Source organism: Elaeis guineensis, chromosome 13 (genome assembly GCF_000442705.2).
Source record: "Elaeis guineensis isolate ETL-2024a chromosome 13, EG11, whole genome shotgun sequence".
NCBI lineage: Eukaryota > Viridiplantae > Streptophyta > Magnoliopsida > Arecales > Arecaceae > Elaeis > Elaeis guineensis.
The window spans coordinates 71623972-71648740 of record NC_026005.2 but is presented as its reverse complement, the minus strand read 5'-3'; the positions used below and the strand labels follow the sequence as shown (position 1 = coordinate 71648740).

Sequence of the window (24769 nt, the reverse complement as noted above, 5' to 3'; positions counted from 1 at the left end):
CCATATCTAATAGGGTTCGATTTCTCCTCTCTGATATCTTATTGAGTTAAGGTGTCTCTGGAGGTGTCCATTATGAGACTATGCCATTTTCTTGAGTAGGTCCGAAAATTTTTCACTAAGGTATTCCCCTCCTCGATTTGATCGAAGAACCTTTATGGATTTTTCGATCTATTTTTTTACTTCATGTCTGAATTCTATGAACTTTTCAAAGGCTTCAGACTTTTGGTGCATCAGATATACAAACCATACCTTGAATAATCATCGGTAAAGGTTATGAAGTAGATATAGCTATCTCTGGCTTCTACATCAAATGGATCACACACGTCAGTGGTGTACCAGGGCTAATATCTCAGTGATCCTTTTCTTTTATCCCATGAAAGGTAGTTTGGTCATTTTTTTCTTGAAAATATGATTCACAGACTGGATAAAACTCGAAAGTTAATGATCCAAGAAGACCATTTTTTCTCCAGTTTGTTGAGTCTGTCCTCTCTAATATGGCCTAGCCTAAGGTGTCACAGATACTTTTGACTAATTCTATCTCTAGATCTCTTAGACCCTATGGTATTCATAATTTGCTCGTTAATATTTACACTTACATTGGTATGCAAATGGTAAAAATCATCAATCAAGAAAGCACATGCCACAAGTTTATTTTCAAAATAAATAGAACACTTGTCTTTATTGAAATAGAAATTATAATTATCCTGTGCCAGCACAGAAATAGAAATCAAATTTTTACTGGCTATAGGTACAAAGTAACAGTCTTTCAAAAATAAACTAAATCCTAATGGTAATCGCAGAAGATAGGTTCCAATGGTCACAGCAGTAACCCTTGCTCCATTATTGACTTGGAGAGTGATCTCGCCTTCCCTCAGTCCCTTAACTTCTTCAAGATCCTGCATTGAAGTGCATAAATGAGTACTTGAATCAGAATCAAGAACCCAACTAGAAGAAGAAAAAATCGTTAGGTTAGTTTCTATAATAAGCAACTCAAACATACTTTCAGAAGGCCCATCCTTCTTCCTATTCTTGATAGTTGCCAGGTAGGTCGGACAGTTCCTTCCTCAGTGACCTTCGACTTTGCAATGAAAATATTTTTCTTTATCGTCAGCCTTCTTCAGAACATGTTTCTTGGGCTTGGTCACGTTCTTTTGCTTCTTTGCAGGCTTTTTCTTCTTCTTGAAAGAAGATTTTCTTTTGGAGGAAGCTCGCTCCACAGTCAGAATTGTGCCCTTTGAATTTTTCAAGGTGCCCTCTATAGTCACCAGCATATTCAATAACTCTCGCAAAGTAGCATCAATCTTATTTATATGGTAGTTCATAATGAACTGTCCATATGAGTCAGAAAGAGACTGGAGGATCAGATCCACCTGCAGTTTCTTGTCCATGTTCATACCGAGCTTCTGAAGCTCCTCTATGTCCTTGATTATTGTCAAACAATGATCACTGACGATCTGCCCATCACGTATCTTTACTCTGAAAAATCTTCAGGAGACTTCAAAACGAGCTGTGTGACTCTATTCACCATACAACTCTTACAGATGAACTAGCATTTCTTTGACAGTCCTCATGTCTTCGTGCTGTTGCTGAAGATCATTGGACATGGACGCTAAGATGTAGTACTTTGCTTTATTATCTTCATCCATCCATTTTTCAAGTGTAGCTCGTTGATCAGCAGATGGGCGAATAGGTAACTCAAGTGCTTTCTGATCGAGGACATGGGTGAACTTTTTGGAATTGAGAATGATTCTCAAATTTCGGAGCCAGTCTTTGTAATTGGTGCTGATCAACCTATTTGTATCGAGAATTCGGGCTAAAGGGTTTGAACTCGATATGATTATCTACAGAGAGAATAGTTTTTAATTAGATTTTATACTTATAATATTATTTATTTTAGAAACTTTAAAAATAAATAAAAAATTTTACTATTTCTTCGAATCTCCCACACTCTTCAGGTGGAAAAATGAAAACCTATACGCGATCAGTTTCAAGTGGATACTACGGTCTCATTAATCTATACACACCTCACCTAACAGTTATTGGTGAGTATAGATCGATGAGTGGACAATACTTTATCCATTGCTTCACTAAGTAAGATGCAGCGGACTATGTCTCTAAATCTTGTGGCCTTACCTAACAGTTATTGATACATTCTTTAGTTAAGTCAAATCCATCATTCACCAGTGGGTGCAAAGTCGTCATTGGGACCCTCACCTAATAATTTTTGGGTCCAACCCCATCTCTACCCCGAGATATCTCATGTCAATAGAGTGGTTGTACCTTTTCGATACAATCAAACTACTGTAACCAGTTGAGAACGATCAACGTCAGGAAGACACCCGCATCTTTACAATGATGAAAGACCTCTAAACTTAATATTTAATGAGAAAATTTGAGTTTAGGTCTCTTCTAAATTAGCAGATCTGACATCCGACTGATTAAATTAGATTAGCATATCAATATGTCTAACTAGCCTAGCTGGCATGGATGAACTCGAGTCAACAAGTAACCTAATATAAAACTAAATCTTCCAATATGGCCAGATAAGTTAAGATGCGTGGGGGTTCCCCCGTTGCTTTTCTTAGACACCAATCAAAATTGATCAGGTTAGACAATGGAACCAATTAAATAACAACCATCTAAATACTTACCTTAGACACTAAATTGGTCGATTAGAATCGATTAGATTAACCTATTGAAATGGACCCGAGCCATTGAGCCAAATTTTGGCCTTGAGTCAATCAACTCACATCAAAATATGAATCGATGCGACTAACTACAACTAAAGTCGACTTTGAACCCCTTTGATCTAATCCTAATCATCTATCGATTAGGTTCAATCAACTGTTCAAAAATCGAAAAAAAAAAATTTAGCCTGATCTAATCAATTAGACCATAATTATAATTTGATCATTTAGACCTAATTTGTTCAACCCATACCCGCATACAACAACTTAATTTTAGATCTAAAAATGATTTTAGATTATATTTCATTACATGCTATTAATGGCTTATGATCTTGAAACTGTTTTAGATCTAAACCTAGTTTCATATATCGAATATATGTAGTTTCAGATTTAAACTAAATATGCATCATAAATATATTAATTTTAGATCTAAAATTAAATTTACATATATCAAATATGTATAAAATTATATCTAAAATAATAATTAAATTATTTTGAAAGTATTTTTTTAAAAATTGATTCACATCAAACTAGGACAACCTTTACAATATAGGGGGTAAATCCTATATTAGGACAACCTTATACCAGTTTGATGTGAACTTTTAATCATTCTAATTTTAGATCTAAATCAAAAATAAATATATCATATATGTTAATTTTTAGATCTAAAAAATTTAATTTAATTATTTCAAAAATAATTTTCAAAACCAATTAATCTCATGCTAGGACAATCTTTATAGTATAGGGGATAAACCCTATAACAGGACAACCTTATATCAGCACAAAATTAATTTTAAATCATTAAAATTTTCAGATCTAACCTAAAAACTAGATCATATGTGTTTTCAAAAAATCTAGCTCTGATACCACTGATAGAAAACAGGATAGGCAGCATGTGTAGATTTTAAAATTTTAAAAACACGCAGTGAAAAATAAATCGGATTAAACCCTTTAACCCCACATGCAAGATACCAGATCTAAACCTACTCAAGCTCAGAAGAAAGCATATATAATTAATCTAAAATTTAAAAAAAATATGAGATCATATCTCATTACCTTTGCGTGGGTAAAAATTTACCGCTTCAGATTATCTCGGATTCGTTGAAGATAGAGCCGTACACGTGTCCGGCCTCTACGGGTATCTACCGGGATCAATCTCGAATTTTTCTTCTCGTAGAATATTCTTCTTCTCAAGAAGAACCTTGACCTTGAGGACTCTGATCAACTCTTTTGATCTTAACTGAGAGATCAACTCCTTGATCTGTAGCGTTCTTCTTCTTCTCCTCAATCCTTAATCTCTAAGTCACCAGAACTCCTTCTAGGCATGTGAAAGAGAGAACACCCAACCTTTGGACATGAAAAGGAAGAATATGAGAGAAAGGAGGCATGGAGATGGAGAGAGAGAAGATTTTTTTGATGAAAAATCAATACTAAGAAACCCTAGAGACCTCCCTTTAAATAGACATAAGCCCTGACACATATTAGGAACTCTGTCATCTTACAAAGGTAGATCCTTATCTCATAAGAATCCTCTACCTTTTAAATATAATTTATGTTAAATAAAATCAGATATAAAAGATAATTAATCAGCCTTTTTAAGCATGTACAATAGCCATCCATGGAATACATGTCAGGTGGTTGGGATGCCAACTTTTGACGCCCCACAAAGGGATCTCCAGCCATAAGAGATGGGGCATAGACCCCACCCTCTCTCCTTCACGTCATGACACATAAGAGGGGGTGGGCCCCTCTAGGATATGGCGCTCAATAATTTTCAAAAAAAAAATTATGTTACCCATTTTTTCATCTATTCCACATGCATACTTAGAGATAATTAGGAGATATGGAAGAGATAATGTTAGGATAATTATGCCAACTAATTGACTTAATTAAATCCTCTTAGACTTATAAATAAGAGTCTAATTAAATCCAAATGAATTTAGGTTAGGTTCAAAGCTACGAATTTGATCAAATCAAAGTCCCGAGAAGAATTAGGTTTAACCATGTGCTAGCATGATTCTCATAAATCTAATAGAGTTTCAAATAAATTTTAACCCAATTGGAACTTCATAAGCCTAATTGACAAATTCGAGATTAAATCCTTTAATGTGTAACCCCATAGGTTCCATTCTATCTGGTAGTGAGATATATTGTGATCTCTATCATAATATCATCGAAATTCTTTTCGATGGATTGGAACATTTTCAATTCTACCCTTCGAGGGCCATCGATCATTAAGATGAACCCGATGAGTCTCACAATCCACCAGTGACACCTAGCAGTATGTAGTGACGACTCAGTAGAATAATAATATGAACCTCTAAGTGCAGTTATCGTATGATTTAGTCCTTCTATCGTGAGTCCCGACTTGATGAAGGTCATGGAGAACTCGTCAAACCCCATCGTCAGTCTTATGTAAGATTGGCTCGACTCGAATTCATTTGTGAATCCCATGAAAACTCTCTTTTTTTCGGTATTCATACTTGCTTTGGCCAAAGTCTTTCTGAACTCAATCTCGCAAATCACATAGGACTTCTCCTTTTCTACCAAGGTCGATAAATTCCATCCAGGTGCATTCTACTCCAAATAGCAAACCTGAACCTACTGAAGCCAACATACACAACAAAGATCCGAATGGCTAGAGACCAAGAAAACGTGCAGTCAAACTCAGTAGCCTCACTGCGAATAGCCAATATCACCGCAGGTCAAAGGACTACTCATACCACTGCAGCATTGAGAAGACCACTAAAGAGTGAGTAGACATCCATGTGGTTCTCGTGTTGGTCACGTTCAGTGCAAGTTGTTCTCTAACAACCACCTGCACCTTCACCCCAGTGTCTCTATACTGCAGACCCAAGACTCATCTGCTCACAAGGGAGGTGAATCGTGCACCGATCTCAAATGGATTGATCACTGTCCTCCGTGATGATCCCTTGATCGGGAGCATTTAGAAATTAACCACTAATTAATGTATATCTCAAATTCTTAACTCTTTAAGAATGTACAAAAATCATCTTTGTTAATTTGTAGGACAAATCATGGACACATAAGCATGATTGGAAAGAAAAAGCCCTTTACTTATAATGAAAGTATTACAAGTACAAATTTAGGCCCTGGAAATACATAATGTGTCACACAATAATTAATTTCTAGGGCATAAATCCAACAGGTATATCATTTGATGGTCCAATATAGTCATAAGTATCAAATTTGTCCTAAAGTTTTAGGGATATGTTTGGTTGGAAAGAGTTGGCCTATAGGATGGGAATGAGTTTTCGTTCCAATTATTTGGTTGGGGATGAGTTTCATTTCTATTCTGATTTTAGAGAGGAATAAAAATATCTTAATCTCTCAAACTTCAAATTTATTTTTTTTAATATTCAAAAGTTATTTTGATATTAGCAATAAATCAAAAATGTATTGGAGAATATAATCATTTTGATTCTTATTTCAATCCATTCCAATTCTGATTTTGATTTCAATTTCGATTGCGAACCAAATGCATCCTAAAATTGAAAGCAAGAAAGATGAGATGGAATCATTTTTCTCTTATTTTCTTCTCTCTTTTTTAATATAAATCTAATCTCCTATTGTTCTGTTTGTTATTCTTGCTCGTCGATTAACTCATCACATAACACGAAAGCATATATGGTTCTTTTTATTTAGAAAATGATTGATTTGCATTCCATTACATGTTTTATTTTTTATTTTAAAATTCTGTTTCATAAGTTTGATTTACATCACAAGTTAGTATATGTATTGTTATCTGTTTTTTACTTTTTAAATATTTATTATGTATTTTATTCCTTTATGTTTGTTAGCTTTTAGTTTTCTATTCCTATTTTGCATTTAAACTTTATGTTTCCTCTGCATCTTATTTTTAAATTCTTATGTTCAATTGCATTTTTATTTTATAGTTTTTTATTTCTTTATAAAAATTATAGTTCCATATTTTGATCTATAGAACTAAATTTTTTTTTTTTAAGAATAAATGCATCTGTAATAAAAAAAAATAAATGCATCATTTTCTTTAAAAAAATGTAACTCTGTGCATCGCACCACCTTTAGGAAATTGTTTGCGCTTATTCTTTTTTTTTTCCGATCAATAAATTCTATATTTCAAATTTTTTATATTTTTTATTTTTATTCTATTTTTTTTCTTATGCGGCTTTTCTTATCTTTATCCTTACCCTTATCCTTATTCTAATTCTTATGTCTTATTACGGTGCTCTATTTTCATTTCTAATTTCAGTTATTTATATTATTATTATTATTGTTATTATTATTTTTTTTACCAAATTGTTGTATTTTTTTATTTCTTTGGATATAAAATGCATATTGCGTGCGTCCATATGCTACCTGGCGATCTATATAATAATAAAATGATCAATGGATTTTAGACGTGAGCTTTCGTGTTGTCACGTAAGATTGTGGAGTCATCTCCCAACGTGGCACGTGTGACTATTCTAATACCCAACATTATTTTCGAAGCGGTGGCGTGTGGAGCAACGCTTGGAGAACCCCCGCAAAGCTCGCCTAAGCTTCCCGCTCGCCCGCTCTCGAGGACGAAAGCCTCCCCATCTGATTAAATCCGCAAACAAAAAAATCAGGAATAAAAATCACGCAAACAAACAAAGAGATTAAATCCATGAAAAAATCCGCGTCCACCGCTCCTCCGTGGGCGGCGCCGCCTCCTCCTCCTCCTCCCCCTCCCCCTCCCGCAGCGGCGAGCTCCTGGCCTCGACGAACAGCTGCGGGAGGTGGTTGGCAGAGGTCAGGTGATTGGCAGAAGAAAGACGAAAAGCAAATAACACGGAGAGAGAGAGGGGAAGAAGAAGAGAAGGTGGGAACGAAAGCGACGGTTGAGACGCCTCCATAGTGGCACTTTTTATCCTTTTATGATGAAGTTTTACTCACCCAGGTGTAAAGAGTCCATATCATATGGCACCGGCTCCCTGGTGAGCTTCTCGGATTAGTTTTTTTTCGATCCAATGCTTTTATGAAACGTGATCGGGATTGCACCCCAAATACTTTATTGGAGAAGGGGAGGGGGATTCAATATTGGGAGAAGAGCAAGGCAAAAGGAAAAGAAGGTAGCACGATCAGGACGGAGGAAGGGATGTCAGGATTTCTGGATGCCGTGATTGACGGATCAGCCAGCGGATACTTGACCGTTGAACATTCATTTTTAGTCCCATTTGGTTGACGAAAAATAGGGAGGAAGCGATATTTTCTGAAAAATAAAAAAAAAAATTATTTAATTAAAATTAAAAAAAAATTATGAGAAGTTATTTTTCATATTTTATAAAAAATAAAAAGTAGAAAGTTACGGGAAAGATGAGTTTTGGCACTTAATATGAAAAATGATGGTACTTTTTTCTTTCCTAAAATATCTTTTTAAGATTCATAACTAAAATTTAGTAAAATATCAATGGATGGTTAGAATGAAGTACTAAATAATAATATAATATAATATTAATATTATCTTAATATTTATATAAATATAATATTAATATTTATTTTATTTTAATATTATTTTAATATTTTTATTAATATAATACTTTTTATTAATATTAATAAATTTATTATATTAAAATATTCATATTATATTAATATAATATTAATATATTAGTACTATATTAACACAATAAATTATTATAGACTAATATTATATTATAATATATTAATATTATATTAATATAAATATAAATATAATATTCATATTTATATAAAGTTTATAAGTAAAAATGTATGATTTTATATCTACTAAGGGTATACTAGATATTTTACATAATTTTTTCAATAAAATAGATGCTCATCCAGATATAAGCTATTTTATAATAAGTTATCTTCTCATGGTCAACCAAACATATCAAAATCCTATTTTCAGAAAATAATTTCTTGAGAAGTTATCTTTCAAGAAGTTACTTCTTCGGAAGAAAAGTACTTCCCACGAACCAAACGAGTCCTTATTGTTTATATCCTTATCCTCCCGTGACATTCAAAACTTTTTATTTTATTTTTTTTTTGGGAATTGGGGTGGGTCAGATTGAACTCACGTAACCGTCATTCAAAAATTTAATGATCCAAATCCAATCTATTTATCAAACATATTAAAAATTAATTCTGAACCCATCTTGAGTTTATTATATAGATAACCTAACTCAACCTAGCAATTTGAATCATATGTCTGTCTTGAAATCAGCTATCATCACCATTTACCCATTTAATTGTGGTGGAAGCCATCAACCGCCACCCTATCAGGCCTGATTAGTGTTCTAGATTCTGATGTTTCTGCTTCCATTCTTTAGATTTGATTGGAGTTTCTTCTTTAGAATAGCTATATCAGTTTTAATTTTAAAAATTTTATTGTTTTCTTTAATGAAAAATATTGTGGGTTTCTTGAAATTAGAATTTTGTCTGCAGGTGCTTGGGTTTCTCTGAGCTTGATTCCAACTAAAAATTATATTTTTTTGCCCTCCTTGTGATCTTTTTTTTTTCCCCCCTATCTAGATGAGTACTTTGGTGAAAAAAAGGAGAAAGGTCGTCTTTGAATTGATAAGGGGGCTAATACTTTGGGAAAAGAAGAAAGGCAGTCTTTTTAACATTAGTTTCTCTCTCACTGTTATTTGATCTTTTCCTATTAGTTCTTGACTCAGTGTATGGGTATGTTTTCAAATTTTAGGTTGTAGCTATTGCAAAACCAGAGTCTTTGAAGATTATGATATCAGGGGCTCCTACATCTAACAAGAAAACACAATGTGAACTCATTAAGAAGAAAGTGAGTTAAATATTTGATATTGCGCTCTCAAGTTTGTGCTCCTACTTGAATATATTATTCAGCACACAATACTTCATGTGTGAATAAAACACTTACAATAATCTGGCAAGAGAACACAATGTGAACTCATCAAGAAGAAAGTAAGTTACATATTTGATATTGCGCTATTAAGTTTGTGCTCCTACTTGAATATATCATTCAGCACACAATACTTCATGTATGAATAAAACATTTATTCATAGTAATCGTACTTTTGCTTGTGCATTATGAATTGAAATCTTCTAACAAGTATGTGATCGAATAAATTAATTTTGCTCAATCCGATTTTGTAATTTATTTTCTTGAGCAAGTTTCAGTTTAATATGTATTAAAAAGCATTTACTGCTGTAATTCATCTGCTTTAACCAATCAATTCAATCTAAAAAAGTTTTCTTCTTTTATCAGAATTTTTATTTCAATTTTGATTATTTTATTGCTGTTTAAAAATCATCTTCATTTATGAAGTTCCTATTTGTTCTAGATACCCAATGTCCAAGTAGTATTTGGTGATAATATTGGTATTTGTTGTCAAATATTATGTTATCACCATATTTTATAGTAGATGTAATTTATTACTCATTTACACATTATCACGCCCCCAACCCGAAATTGTGAATCGAGGGTCATGGCAACCTCCGCATACTCATAGAAAATTTTTTCCATAAGCATGCAAGGCATCTTATCATACTATCCTAAAACAACAGCGGAATAATTAGTCAATAATTTAAATCCAAAATATAACGACCTAAATTTTTTTCTTTAATGTCTCAATAAATTCAACAATGATTCATAGTCCTTACATCAAATTCAATAAGACTTTCAACCAAAAATAAAAGTATAGAGATTCTACTTTTGATCACTTTTCTATTCATATCTTGTGTCATCTTAATTCTTCAACATCTGTAAAAACAGTAAAATAGGAGGTAATGAGCTAGACAGCCCAGTAAGCAATGATCATTTTTCAACAGATTTCATCAGGCATTTAAGTAAATAATTATTTATAGAAAATAAGCATATAGAGTTCATCAATTCGAAATCAATTTCCAATTATGCAATATAATTCATGCCAAATTCATTTCTTTTTCGAAAATTCAAGTTTCTTTCCAAATTTCAATTTCTTTCGTTCTTAAATTCTTTTCGTCAACCATGAGCTATGACCATATTTTTTCTGTGGCAGGGTCATAACACCGCGTATCTTCTTGCGGTGAGCTGCGAATCATCTGGCAGCAAAGTTTTTCGGAATCGCTGGTCTCTCTGGCGGTTTGTCGCTGGTCTCTCTGGCGACGTAAACCCTCAGGACAAATCAATTGCCAACGTATATGCCCCCATTGGCAGGGTCCTTTGCATAGTCAGGTTGTCAATTCATGTTGTTCTTATATCAGAATTCTTCATAAATCATGTTTCATATTCTAATTTCGATAATAAAATATATAATCATGTAGTATCGAAATCAATCAATATAATGCATCATGGAATCAATATGTTCAATCATGCTTCATCATAACATTTCAAATAAGATATTTTCATAATAAAATACCATTCATCCAATTCATGCATCGTTTCACAAATTATGTCAGAAAAATACATTATAATTAGTCGATAAATCTAGAAAAAGTAAAACATTACTTACCTCGAACGCATTCCAATAAATCGACATAATTCTATAAATTTTCTTCTAAAAATTCTATTCGTAGATCATATCGTGATATTTCATGATCAAACATCCACAATCCTATACAGAATCAATTTTAATAATTAGAAAGAATACGAATACCATATTTCAACAGTTTAGATTAGGTCCGATCATCTAATTTCATCTAATCAAAAATCTAATTAAGACCTAAACGATCCAAAGTTTGACTATCAGATCAAATCGGATTCGAAGTGATAGGACCGAGGTTTCTTCATCGATTTCATAAAATCAAGAAGAGAGAGAAAATCAGAGGAGAGAGAATTCATGAGGTACAATTCGAATTGATCAGGTGACACAATCCAACATTACGATTGATCCAATATCAAGATTGGTAAAATTAACATGATCAAATCAAGTCATGGCTAGATCGGGATCATGGATGATCAAATCTAAAGATTCATGGTCTGATCAAGGTGGGTGTCAGTACGCTGTCTGACAATCATGGATCAGGATTCTTCATTAAAATCAGATCAGGACTTATTAAAAGAAATTTTTTCATTCACTAACCTTTTCAGAGAGAGAATCAATCAAGAGAGAGAATATTTTAGAGAGAGAAAATTTTAGAGAGAGAAAATTCTAGAGAGAGAAAACTCATCTTGAATTCTTCAGACAATATGATTCAACAAATCCTGATCAATCAGATCAAATCATGCTGAAATTATCATATAGATAATTCAATAAAATCATGAAAAATAGAATCTTAAAAATACCTAATCTGATCAAAGTGGATGTCGGTGTACCGTCCGGTGATCACAGATCAAAAATTCATCACTAGGATCATTTAAATTCATCATCATTCTTCTCAAAATTTTAAAAAATCTTAGGAGAGAGAAATAACTTAGAGAGAGAAAATAGAGAGAGAAAGCTCAATTCTAGAGAGAGAAAATACTAGTTTAGGTTGAAGAAAGAGAGGAAAGAGAGAGAAACTCTCTTTCTCATATTTTATTATTTATATCATTATTTATTAATTAATTTATTTTATTTTTTTTCTTCTTTTCTTTCTTTCTTTCTTTCTTTTTCTTTTTCTTCACGAAAGAGAGAGGAGAGAAAATCCTATTTATTATTATTATATTATTATATTATTTTTTTCTTCTTTTTTTTTCTTTTTCTTTTCTTTTCCTTCTTTTTCTTTTCTTTTTCTTTTCTTTTCCTTCTTCTTCTTTTCTTTTTCTTTTTCTTTTCCTTCCTTCTTCCCGTGGGTTCCTTTGGGTCGAAACAGGGGATCTAACAATCCCCTGTTGGCTGGCCGGCCGGCAGTGCAACCGGCGTGGGGCGGCTGTCGACAGGAGGAGGGGCGACCCAACGATAAGAGGAGGGCCAAACCATTGGTCGGCGATGACCACCAGCATCGAAAAAATGGCAAAAATCAAGGTTTCTTCCGCAACAAAATCCGGCGACTCCGGTCGCTGGCGAGCGTGCACACAGGCATGGGAAAGAAAGGAGAGAAGAGAGGAAGGGGAGGAGGCTTACCTCCGACATCAGCGAGGCTTTTTCGATGAGCAATTGGACAGCATAGGGACGGGTCTCCGTGGTGGTTTTCCGACGATTGCCGCCGACTGGATCTCAGATCTTTGGTGGAAGGGAGAGAGGAGGGATCTCCTCCTTAAATAGAGCCGGAGGGAGCTCTTTTCCGACTCCAATTGGAAGCCGACGAGAGGAGGAAGAAGACTCCCTTCGGGAGTTCTTCTCCTCTGTTTTTTTTTTTTTTTTCGTTTGGGCTTTGGCTGATTCTGGGCCCAATTAGGCCGGGTAATCACATTCTTCTCCTCTAAAAGAAATTTCGTCCTCGAAATTTTTCTTACTTGAGTCTTCGTATTTCCTTACTTGAATCTCATCCATAATTATTTCAATATTCTAATTCTTGATATAAAATTCATTCTTAAGTCATTTCATAAGAAAAAAGTAAATACATCAAATATTGATCTGAAACGGAACCATTTATTTTTTTATTTATCAAGATCAACATCTCAAAGATTTTCAATATTTCAAAATTTCAAAATTGTGATCTCATTTTCTATAAAATTAATGTTCAATATCTCATGACTCAAATTAAAATCAAATCCATCTCTTGTAGGTAGAAGAAAATCAATGTCTCTATTCTTGCATAAGAACTTCATTCATCATCATCATTCATTTTTTTTTATATATATTATCCACTCTTAATTTCAACCCATCATAAGAGGAAAAACATACTTATGTGAATCATATGATGACATCTCAATCAATCAAAATTCAAAAATATTTTCTCTTATTCATACTTTCAAAGGTTGAAGATTTATCATTTCAATCTCATTCTCAAATTTTTGATATTTTAATTCTCGATACAACTTCATCATTAAGTCATTTCATAAAGATCAATATCACCATTGTTGATTGAATCAATATCACTATTTCTAGTCATTGAAATTTTCTTACTCAAACCTTCAAACTCTTAAATATTCTATTTCTTGAAACAAATTTTATAATTAAGTCATTCCATAATAAAAATCAATAACTCAAAAATTGATCTAAATCAAAACTATATTTTTCTTATAATCAAAATCAATGTCTCTATTCTAAGTAAGTATATCAATTTTCTTTATTTAAACATTAATAACTCTTAATTAATCGATTTATTATCAATTTAAATTATAAATAACTCCAATCCATCTTTTATAGAATAATCGTCAATATCAATAGATAACTTTAATCTTTTTCATTCAGTCAGAGGAATAATAATGATCAAAAGAATTCAAACTTTAAATTTTATTATACCCTGAAGATAAATATTTGAGTATAATAATCTAAGATCGAAATCATTATTCGATAAACAATCTCAAATTCTTCCTAATAAATAGAGAATTATAAACTTTAATTCTAGGATAGAGAAAATTTATGTCTAAATATTCTAAATCTAAAATCAAAAATCAAAGGTCCACTCATCCTAGAATTAGGATGCTAATTATTTTTGTAGCATAGTAGGTGGAAGCACTACTTTAAAAATCACATTATGATATCTAAAATAATTTAAAATTTTTAAAATATTATTCTTTCTAATATTAATAAATTTCTTGTATCAAACCATATCATCTATCATAATTCTTTAATTCAAAGGATCAACGTTCCTGACTTACTCAAAGTAATCCAGATTACCATGCTTCCGCTGCGCACTCTGATCTAACAATCAAAATTTCTTAAGTTCATCAAAAAAAGTTTGATCAAATTATTTTTTTATCTTATCAATAGAAAAGATCTAAAATTTTAAATTTTAATTGAAGTCAAAGATTAACTTTCGATTCTCATTCATACTTTTACTGGTGTACAATAATCTTGATTAACCCTTGAGTCCAATATCATATTTAAACCATCATATAGATTTACTATAATCAATGTGAATCAAATTTTAATTCTCATATCAATTCAATTCGATAATTTTCAAATCAAAAATTCTTATAAGTCAAATCAATGAAAAAATCCTTCGATGCTCCACCAAATTTGGACATAATCAGAATATATAAGAACTTCAAATCATTATTTTTTTTTTTTAAATTTCTATCATCAGGATCTTCAATATCTATCAAATATCCTTTCATAACATTCATACAAGCTTCAAAAAAAAATCAAATCTCCATTTAATAGTAGATTCAATTAGGGACCTTGTTAACAAAAGCAAAGGAACTCCATATCAATTCCTAAATCCAAATTTTTTAAATTATAAATTCACATGGATCCCTTAATCTGAAATAAATATAAATCAGATATTTTATCTTAATCTAAAAATATCAATTTTTCATTAACAACCTCAACAATAATATCAGAAAATCTCTTGATCAACTTAGATACAAAATCTTTAAATTGAAATTTCATACACATCATGTAGTCTCCAAGAGACATAATAAGATCTATTATCTAGATCTAAGGATGATGATTAAAGATTCCAGTACGATGAATATCCTACAATCTCAAAATCAATTTCATCAATAAGAAATAGGCTTCTTTGCAATATCTTCAAATATGCATTCATCCTAATATGCCACTTTATATATGATCCACATACCAAGTTCACTTTCGATAAATATTCCAATCAAGCATCATAAAAAAAAACTTTCTTAGCCCATTCTGGAACAACATTTTATTATCAAATCTTTATCTTGCCTATAATAGTCAACTTCTCAACTAGAAGTAATATCATAGTATTATTCTCACATCGAATTTGAACTTACGATTCATTTGAATAACCAATGATCAAATTAATAACTATAATGCACAATAAAATTTTATGTCAATCTTTTTGTGATTACTTTCGATCAAGATCTAACTAATCATATCATGATCTATAGATTATCCATCATATTTCAAACTCCATATGTCATAATCTCTTGCGATCCTTTTATACATAATCTCAATATTTAATCAAAATTTATAAATATTTCTCCCACTACAATCATCAAAGATCTACACTATAATGTCTCTAGTGTCTATCCACTTACACCCATTCTATATCTGATTCTATGTTTCATAATTCATCCACTTATGCTCTGATACTATATTAATTGTCACGCCTCCGATCCGAGATTATGAATCGAGGATCATGGCAACCGTCGCATACTCATAGAAAACTCTTCCCATAAGCATGCAAGGCATCTTATCATAGTATCCTAAAATAACAGCAGAATAATTAGTCAATAATTTAAATTCAAAATATAATGACCTAGATTTTTTTCTTTAATGTCTCAATAAATTCAACAATGATTCATAGTCCTTACATCAAATTCAATAAGACTTTCAACCAAAAATAAAAGTATAGAGATTCTACTTTTGATCACTCTTCCATTCATATCTTGTATCATCTTAATTCCTCAACATCTGTAAAAATAGTAAAATAGAAGGTAATGAGCTAGACAGTCCAGTAAGCAATGATCACTTTTCAACAGATTTCATCAGGCATTTAAGTAAATAATTATTTATAGAAAATAAGCATATAGAGTTCATCAATTCGAAATCAATTTTTAATTATGCAATATAATTCATGCTAAATTCATTTCTTTTTCGAAAATTCAAGTTTCTTTCTAAATTTCAATTTCTTTCATTCTTAAATTCTTTCGTCAACCATGAGCTATAACCATATTTTTTCTGTGGCAGGGTCATAACACCGCGTATCTTCTTACGGTGAGCTGTGAATCATCTGGTAGCAAAGTCCTTTGAACTGCTGGTCTCTCTGGTGATTTGTCGCTGGTCTCTCTGACGACGTAAACCCTCGGGATAAATTAATTGCCAACATATATGCCCCCATTGGCAGGGTCCTTTACATAGTCAGGTTGTTAATTCATATTGTTCTTATATCAGAATTCTTCATAAATCATGTTTCATATTCTAATTTCGATAATAAAATATATAATTATGTAGTATCGAAATCAATCAATATAATGCATCATGGAATCAATATGTTCAATCATGCTTCATCATAATATTTCAAATAAGATATTTTCATAACAAAATACCATTCATCCAATTCATGCATCGTTTCACAAATCATGTCAGAAAAATACATTATAATTTATCGATAAATCTAGAAAAAGTGAAACATTACTTACCGCGAACGTATTCCAATAAATCCACATAATTCTATAAATTTTTTTTCAAAAATTTTATTCGTAGATCATATCACGATATCCCATGATCAAACATCCACAATCCTATACAGAATCAATTTTAATAATTAGAAAGAATACGAATACCATATTTCAACGATTTAGATTGGGTCCGATCATCTAATTTCATCTAATCAAAAATCTAATTAGGACCTAAACGATCCAAAGTTTGACTATCAGATCAAATCGGATTCGAAGTGATAGGACCAAAGTTTCTTCATCAATTTCATAAAATCAAGTAGAGAGAAAAAATTAGAGGAGAGAGAATTCATGAGGTACAATTCAAATTGATCAGGTGACACAATCCAATATTACAGTTGGTCCAATATCTTGATTGATGAAATCAACATGATCAAATCAAGTCATGGTTAGTTCGAGATCATGGATGATCAAATCTAAAGATTCATGGTCTGATCAAGGTGGGTGCCAGTACGCTGTCTGACAATCATGGATCAAGATTCTTCATTAGAATCAGATCAGGACTTATTAAAAGAAATTTCTTCATTCACTAACCTTTTTAGAGAGAGAATCAATCAAGAGAGAGAAAATTTTAGAGAGAAAAAATTTTAGAGAGAAAAAATTTTAGAGAGAGAAAACTCATCTTGAATTCTTCAGATAATATGATTCAACAAATCTTGATCGATCAGATCAAATCATGCTGAAATTATCATATAGATAATTCAATAAAATCATGAAAAATAGAATCTTAAAAATACCTAATCTGATCAAAGTGGATGTCGGTGTACCGTCCGGTGATCACAGATCAAAAATTCATCACTATGATCATTTAAATTCATCATCATTCTTCTCAAAATTCTAGAAAATCTTAGGAGAGAGAAATAACATAGAGAGAGAATTTAGAAAGAGAAAGTTTAATTTTAGAGAGAGAAAATACTAGTTTAGGTTGAAGAAAGAGAGGGAAGAGAGAGAAACTCTCTTTCTCATATTTTATTATTTATATCATTATTTATTAATTAATTTATTTTATTTTTCTTTCTTCTTTTCTTTCTTTCTTTCTTTTTCTTTTTCTTCACGGAAGAGAGAGGAGAGAAAATCCTATTTATTATTATTATATTATTATTATTTTATTTTCTTTTCTTTTCTTTTCCTTCTTTTTCTTTTCTTTTTCTTTTCTTTTCCTTCTTCTTCTTTTCTTTTTCTTTTTCTTTTCCTTCCTTCTTCCCGTGGGTTCCTTTGGGCCGAAACAGGGGATCTCACAATCTCCTATTGGCTGGCCGGCCGGCGGTGCAACCGGCGTGGGACGGCCATCGGCAGGAGGGGGGTGACCCAACGACAAGAGGAGGGCCAAATCGATGGTCGGCGGTGACCACCGGCGTCGGAAAAATGGCAAAAATAAAGGTTTCTTTCGCAACAAAATCCGGCGACTCCGGTCGCCGGCGAACGTGCACACAGGCATGGGAAGGAAAGGGGAGAAGAGAGGAAGGGGAGGAGGCTTACCTCCGATGCCGGCGAGGCTTTTCCGACGAGCAATTGGACGGCACAGGGACGGATCTCCGCGGTGGTTTTCCGGTGATTGCCACCGACTGAATCTCAGGTCTTTGGTGGAAGGAAGAGAGGAGGGATCTCCTCCTTAAATAGAGTCGGAGGGAGCTCTTTTCCGACTCCGATTGGGAGCCGGCGAGAGGAGGAAGAAGACTCCCTTCGGGAGTTCTTCTCCTCTGTTTTCTTTTTTTTTTTTTTTTTTTCGTTTGGGCTTTGGCTAATTCTGGACCCAATTGGGCCGGGTGATCACACACATGATTAATTTTACATGTTTTTTTTTTTTGAGTGAAATTTCATGTGCTTCGATAACTCCTTTTTTAAGATTTGCAATTTCTCCTTTTGAACAAAAAATTTTCTTTTTTTTTTTTTTTTTTTTTGACACCATAAAGTGGAGTTGCCTCCAATAAACTTGGTGATGGTTCATAACAATCACTGATCCTGAATCCAATCTAATGCTCTTCTTGAATGTACACCAGAGCCGAATTAACCTATATTCATATTTAACCATAAATAGCAAACATGGTTGGTAAACTTATTACGTAATATCTTTTTCATTTACTCTAATTAAATTATTACATTTATAATTTATTTTATATTAAAATTTATTATTGTGATGATTATTTTATTATATTTGTAAAATCAATGGATCCGGATGTCATCCGGCCACTATGCTAGTTTTATGCTAAAAAGAATTGTTTTCTCAGTTCTCACCCCTAACAGTCTTAACCTGGATTCTTCTCAGAAAAAAGTATCACGTATGACGTTCTTTCTTTCGTGCTTGGGGATTTAAATTTAAAAAAATGATTCCTCTTGGGTAGATGGTGGCGTTAGATGGTAGGTATTTTTCAATATATTGCTGTGTCTTCTAAAACAATTATATTCGTCATTATCTAATCTGGACAGTGGGAACTTCACGTAAAGTCGGCAAGCCCGGCCATTACTCTCCACTCGAAGACGTCACGTAACCTGCCAAGGTTCTGAACTCGTCGCCGAATTAGCGTAGCGTTGATGTCTTGTTTTTTTTGGTATGATGTAGACGTTCTGTTTTAACAAATAAATACTGTATATACTAATTAAAAAATTAGAATTAAAAGAAGAATAAATTTCTTGCATCATATATTATCCATATATTTTTTGAGCAAAATGATGTCAAATATTAATTTGCAAATATCATTGCCCAAAATCCATTTCAGCACTTAAAAATCTTTTTTGCTTTCTTCAAATAAGCAAGCAATTAGCTATATACTTTCTTTATCCCCCCTCTTTCACAGTCAACCCTCATGCATGCTAATTAGATTTGCTTCCTTCCACAGAGGTGAAAGGACTTCTATATATATATATTGCATATGCTAATTAAGAAACTAAATATTTCTGCAACATATGTTATATTATCAAAGCAAAATATTGGACTCTTCTGTTTTACCTTTTCTTTTATTAAGAGGGAGGATTAGACCACCTAAAAGGGATGATTAATCAAAAAAGGAAAGAAATAATCATTCTATTTTACTAAAATACTCTTTCTTTTCTAAATGTGTCGGATGTACCAGATATGTTAAGAATCATTATTATTGTTCTAAAAAGTCTAGATTTGCCCTTTTTTTTTTTTTTTTTTGCTCTTCCCTTAAAGTTTTTGTGCTATAGATAAGTACGAAAAGCATACCAGGCTCAGATCATATTTTGCACGACTATCAAAGTACAGTCGTCCAACTTTTTCACCTAGTTTCAATTTGTACCATGTTTGGTCGTGGAGCCACCTATACTCTAGCGAATAAAACAGAGAAGATTTCAGGAAGGAATCCACTTGAGTCCTTTTCCTAAATAATATAAAAAAAATATATTTATCTAAATAATATAAATTCTAATTTATTTATAAATCTAATATAAAAGAGATAAAATATCATTTTGAATGGCATTTTATCCAGATCACGCCACCCACAATTTCCATATAGACATCGTCCAAAAAAAAAAAAATTAGAAAACGTCACTTTGAATGGCAATTTTAAAAACGCCATTCAAAATGACGTTTTCTAATTCTTTCTTCAAAAAAAAAACTGAAAAAAATAAATTTTATAATTTTAAATTTATAAATAAATAAAAATTTTAATTTTGAATAAAATTTAAAATATAAATATTTAAATTTTTAATTCAAACAAAAAAGATAATTTTAGATAATTTTTTTCTTTTCAAATTATTTTTTTTTTAAATATCTAAACAAAAATCTTAAAAATTAAAAATATCATAGAAAAAAAAAATAAGAAAGAAATACGAAAGAAATAAAAATTATAAATTTGAATTAAAAAAATAAAAATTTTAAATTTAATTCAAAAACACCATTTTAAATTCTTTCCCTATTTCAAATTAATTTTTAAAAAAAAATATTCAAAAAAATAAAAAATTAAAAAATAAAAAGTGCCATTAAAAAATCAAAAATTTAAAAAAATCCAAAAAAAATAAGAATTATAATTTGAAATTTTAAAGAAATAAAATTTTTAAAATTAATTAAAATAAAAAATATCATTTCAAATTACTTTCCCAATTTTAAATTAATTTATTTAAAAAATATTTTAAATAAATAAAAAATAGCCTAAAAAATTTCATAAAAATAGAAAAAATAGAAAAAATAAAAAAAATGAAAAAATTATATAATTATAAATTTGAATTAAAAAAAATTAAATTTTTAATTTTAATTAAATTTTGATAAAAAAATAAATGCCATAAAAAAGTAAAAAAAGGAAAAAATGTGAACAAAAAGAAATTTGCAAATTAAAATTAAAAAAAAAGAAGAATTTTAACTTTAATTCAAATAAAAAATATCATTTTAAATTATGTTGTCCATTTCAAATTATTTTTTAAAAAAATTATCTGAAGAAAAGAAAAAATATATTAAAAAAATAAAAAATACCATAAAAAAAGAAAAAAAGGAAAAAAAATAGAATTAAAAAAAAATAGGAATTGTAATTCTAATTGAAAATTAAAATTTTAAATTTTAAATTTTAAGAAATAAAAATTTTAATTATAATTGAAATAAAAAAATATCATTTTAAATAAGTAAATTAATTTAAATTTAATTGTTTAAAAAATAATCTAAATAAAGGAAAAAAATACCTAATAAAATGTCAAAAAGATAAAAATGAGAGAAAATTAAAATTATAATTTGAAGTTATAAAAATTTTAAATTGAATTCCAAAAAAAAACCATAAAAGAAGTGAATAAAAGAGAAAAAAATGGTAAAAAAATAAAAATTATAATTATAAATTAAAAAAATTAACTTTAATTCAAATAAAAAATTATCATTCAAATTACTATTTCTATTTTTAATTAATTTTATTTATTAAAAAATTACATAAAAATAATTAAAGAAATTTAAAAAAATTAAAAAACCAAAAAAAGAAAAAGAGAAAAAAAGAGAAAATGCCAAAGGAAATGGCGTTTTCTCCCCTTCTTCCCCCTCTTCTCCCTTCTTCCTCTTCTCCCTCTTCTCCGGCGTCTCTCCGATGGCACGGCGGCACGGCGGCGAGCTCCCGACGACGGTGAGCTGCCACCTCTCTCTCCCTCTTCCTCTGTCTCTCCCTCTTTTTCGTTGGGCACCGACATCAGAAGGTCGGCGGGCCCCAGCCCTCCCTTTCCCTTGGCCGACCCCCTCCTCTCCCTCTTCCTCTCTCTCTCTTCCTCTCTCTCTCCCTCTTTTTCCTTCGCCGTCGGTGACAGACGGCCGGTGGTGGCCCACGCGCGGCGGCCCCGGCGGTCCCCTTCCCTTGGCCGGCCCCTCCTCTCCCTCTTCCTCTCTCTCTCTCCCTCTTTTTCTTTGGCCGCCGGCGTCAGAGGGCCGACGGCGGGCCGTGCGCCCCGGCGGCCGGTTGCGCGCCCTGACGGTGGGCCCTAGCCCTCCCCTTCCCTTGGCCGGCCCCCTCCTCTCCCTCTTCTTCTTCTCTCTCTCTCTTCCTCTCTCTCTCCCTTTTCTTTGCCGCTGGTGACTGACGGCCGGCGGCGGGCCCCGGCAGTCCCTTACGACGGGCCCCGACGGTCCTCTTCCCTTGGCCGGCCCCTCCTCTCCCTCTTCCTCTCTCTCTCTCTCTTCCTCTCTCTCTCCCTCTTTTTCCTTGGCCGCCGACGACAGACAGCCGATGGCTGCCCGGCGGTGGCCCCCCGCGACGGGCCCCTTCCCTTGGCCGGCCCCTCCTCTCCCTCTTCCTCTCTCTCTCTTGCTCTCTCTCTCTCCCTCTTTTTCCTTGGCCGTCGGCGATAGACGGCCGGCGGCGGGCCCCGACGGTCCCCTTCCCTTGGCCGGCCCCTCCTTTCCCTCTTCCTCTCTCTCTCTCTTCCTCTCTCTGCCCCTCTTTTTCCTTGGCCGCCGGCGACAGACGGCCAGCGGCGGCCCATGCGCCCCGACGACGGGCCCCGATGATGGGCCGCGGGCGGGCCCCACGGGGGCCAGGGTGGTGGGCCCCGTCGAGGGGAGGCCAGGGCGGCGGGCCCCATCGGGGCACGGCAGCGGCCCCCCATGGCGGGCCCTGACCCTCCCCTTCCTCGACGGCGGGCCCGACGGTGGGATACAGCAGATCCCAGGCGATGGGCCACGATGGCGGCGGGCCCCATCGGGCTCCGACGATCGCTGTGCGACGGCCCCCGACGGCGGCCCCACGATGGCCCCCACGGTGGGCCATCTATTTCAATTTTTTTATTTTTATTTTATTATTTTATTATTTTTATTTTTATCTCATTAGATTCAGATATATTTTAAAATTCGATTCGGTCATAATTTAAAAATTTTAAAATATATTGCATTTCATGAAAACGTAGATCCGTCAATTGACCAATGTAGAATATTCTATGATATCCGTATAAAATATATATTTGAATATATATTTTTGTACGGATACCGTAAAATATATACATTGGTCAATTGATTGTCCAGTTTGGATAGTTTGAAAATTGTATTTAATTCTATAGATAATTACATTATTCGAATGATATGCGGAGGGTTCGAGAGAAATTTCAGACAATATTTTTTTTTAGTTCTCCTCGCACATTTTGAGTCATGTGGGGAGAACTAAGGAAAAATACTGTCAAAATTTTTTCGGTCCTTTTTGCGTATTGTTTGATTAATGTAATTAATCTATAGAATTAATATAATTTTTGAATGGGATAGGATCTATCTGTACCTATTTGTTGATGATATGATGCATGTGTCATGTAAATCTTTTGAAACGATAAAATAATTAGTAATACTAAATATTTTGATTTTGATTTTATCGTAGATTTCTCTGAGAAAATGGCCAGTACTCGAGTTCGTGTACTATTGTATTATGATGGCATGATACAGAATGATGAAACTAGTGTGCAGTACAGTCACCCTGCAAATCGGATGATTAGAGTATCTTCATCATTATCACGTCAAGAATTATTGGATCATTTATACAGCAGTATTCCTGTAGACAAAGAAAAATATAAAATAAAATTGAAATGAAAATCTCCTAATCTGTTGGGACAGTTAATGCAGAGCAAATATATCTTAGTTCCAATTGATGACGATGAAGATATCGAAGAAATACTGACCTTTCCTTTGAAATATTCAGAATGTCGATTTTTAGAATTATATATTGAAAAGAAAGATGTACCAAGTTTCGGATACCATAATCGGCTTTTAACTCAAGCGGACAATAATGTTGGGCCTTTCTCACCTTTCGTAACTCCTATGGTGCAAACCGATAGTGTTGAGGCTATTTTTGTGGAACAATATTCCACTACTGCCATTCCTAGTTGTCCAATTATTCAGAGTCCTATGGTGACTTCTCCTGTGTCTTCTGCTATGGTGACTTCTACTTTGCTAGAAGTAGTGGTAAGTACGGGAGACGACACTCATATAGGAAACGATGACTGGGTAGTCAGTTGAATAAATTCTGATAGTCTAGGCTTTGAGTCAGATGAAAGTGGAGATAAAGACTGTTGGATAGATGAGGACAGTAGCAGTAATGATGATGATGGTGAAGATGAGAATGATGATGAAGATGTTCAGGCTAATATTAATGTAGAAGAACCTTAACCTCGTTTGCACGAACCTTCATAATATTTTAACGATATAAATTTAGATGATGGTGGTTGTGTTAGTGCTGGTCGAAGATTGAACTCTGACAATCAATTTTGGGACTCCTCGATGACTGAATTTTCTAAAGGTCTAATGTTTGAGAGTAAAGATTATGTAAGAAGAGCTGTTGATCTTTATCACATTATGAAGCATCGGACATACAACGTAGTTCAGTCGCATTCAAAATTATGATCCGTACGATGCACATCATCAGATAATATTCAAAAATGTAAATGGAGGCTTCGTGTTGCATTGTTGAAAAAATATAGATATTTTCAAATCACAAAATATGAGGGTCCTCACACTTGTTTGTTTACGGGATTGAGTCTAGACAAACATGTTAGTAGAAGG

General features: G+C 33.0%; 1 protein-coding gene across 1 annotated transcript in view; it reads right to left on the bottom strand.

The window, feature by feature from the left end:
* The window catches only part of LOC105036399 (PLASMODESMATA CALLOSE-BINDING PROTEIN 1), a 27299-nt gene that overhangs the window by 1464 nt on the left and 1066 nt on the right, over nucleotides 1-24769 (bottom strand). The window lies entirely within an intron of this gene.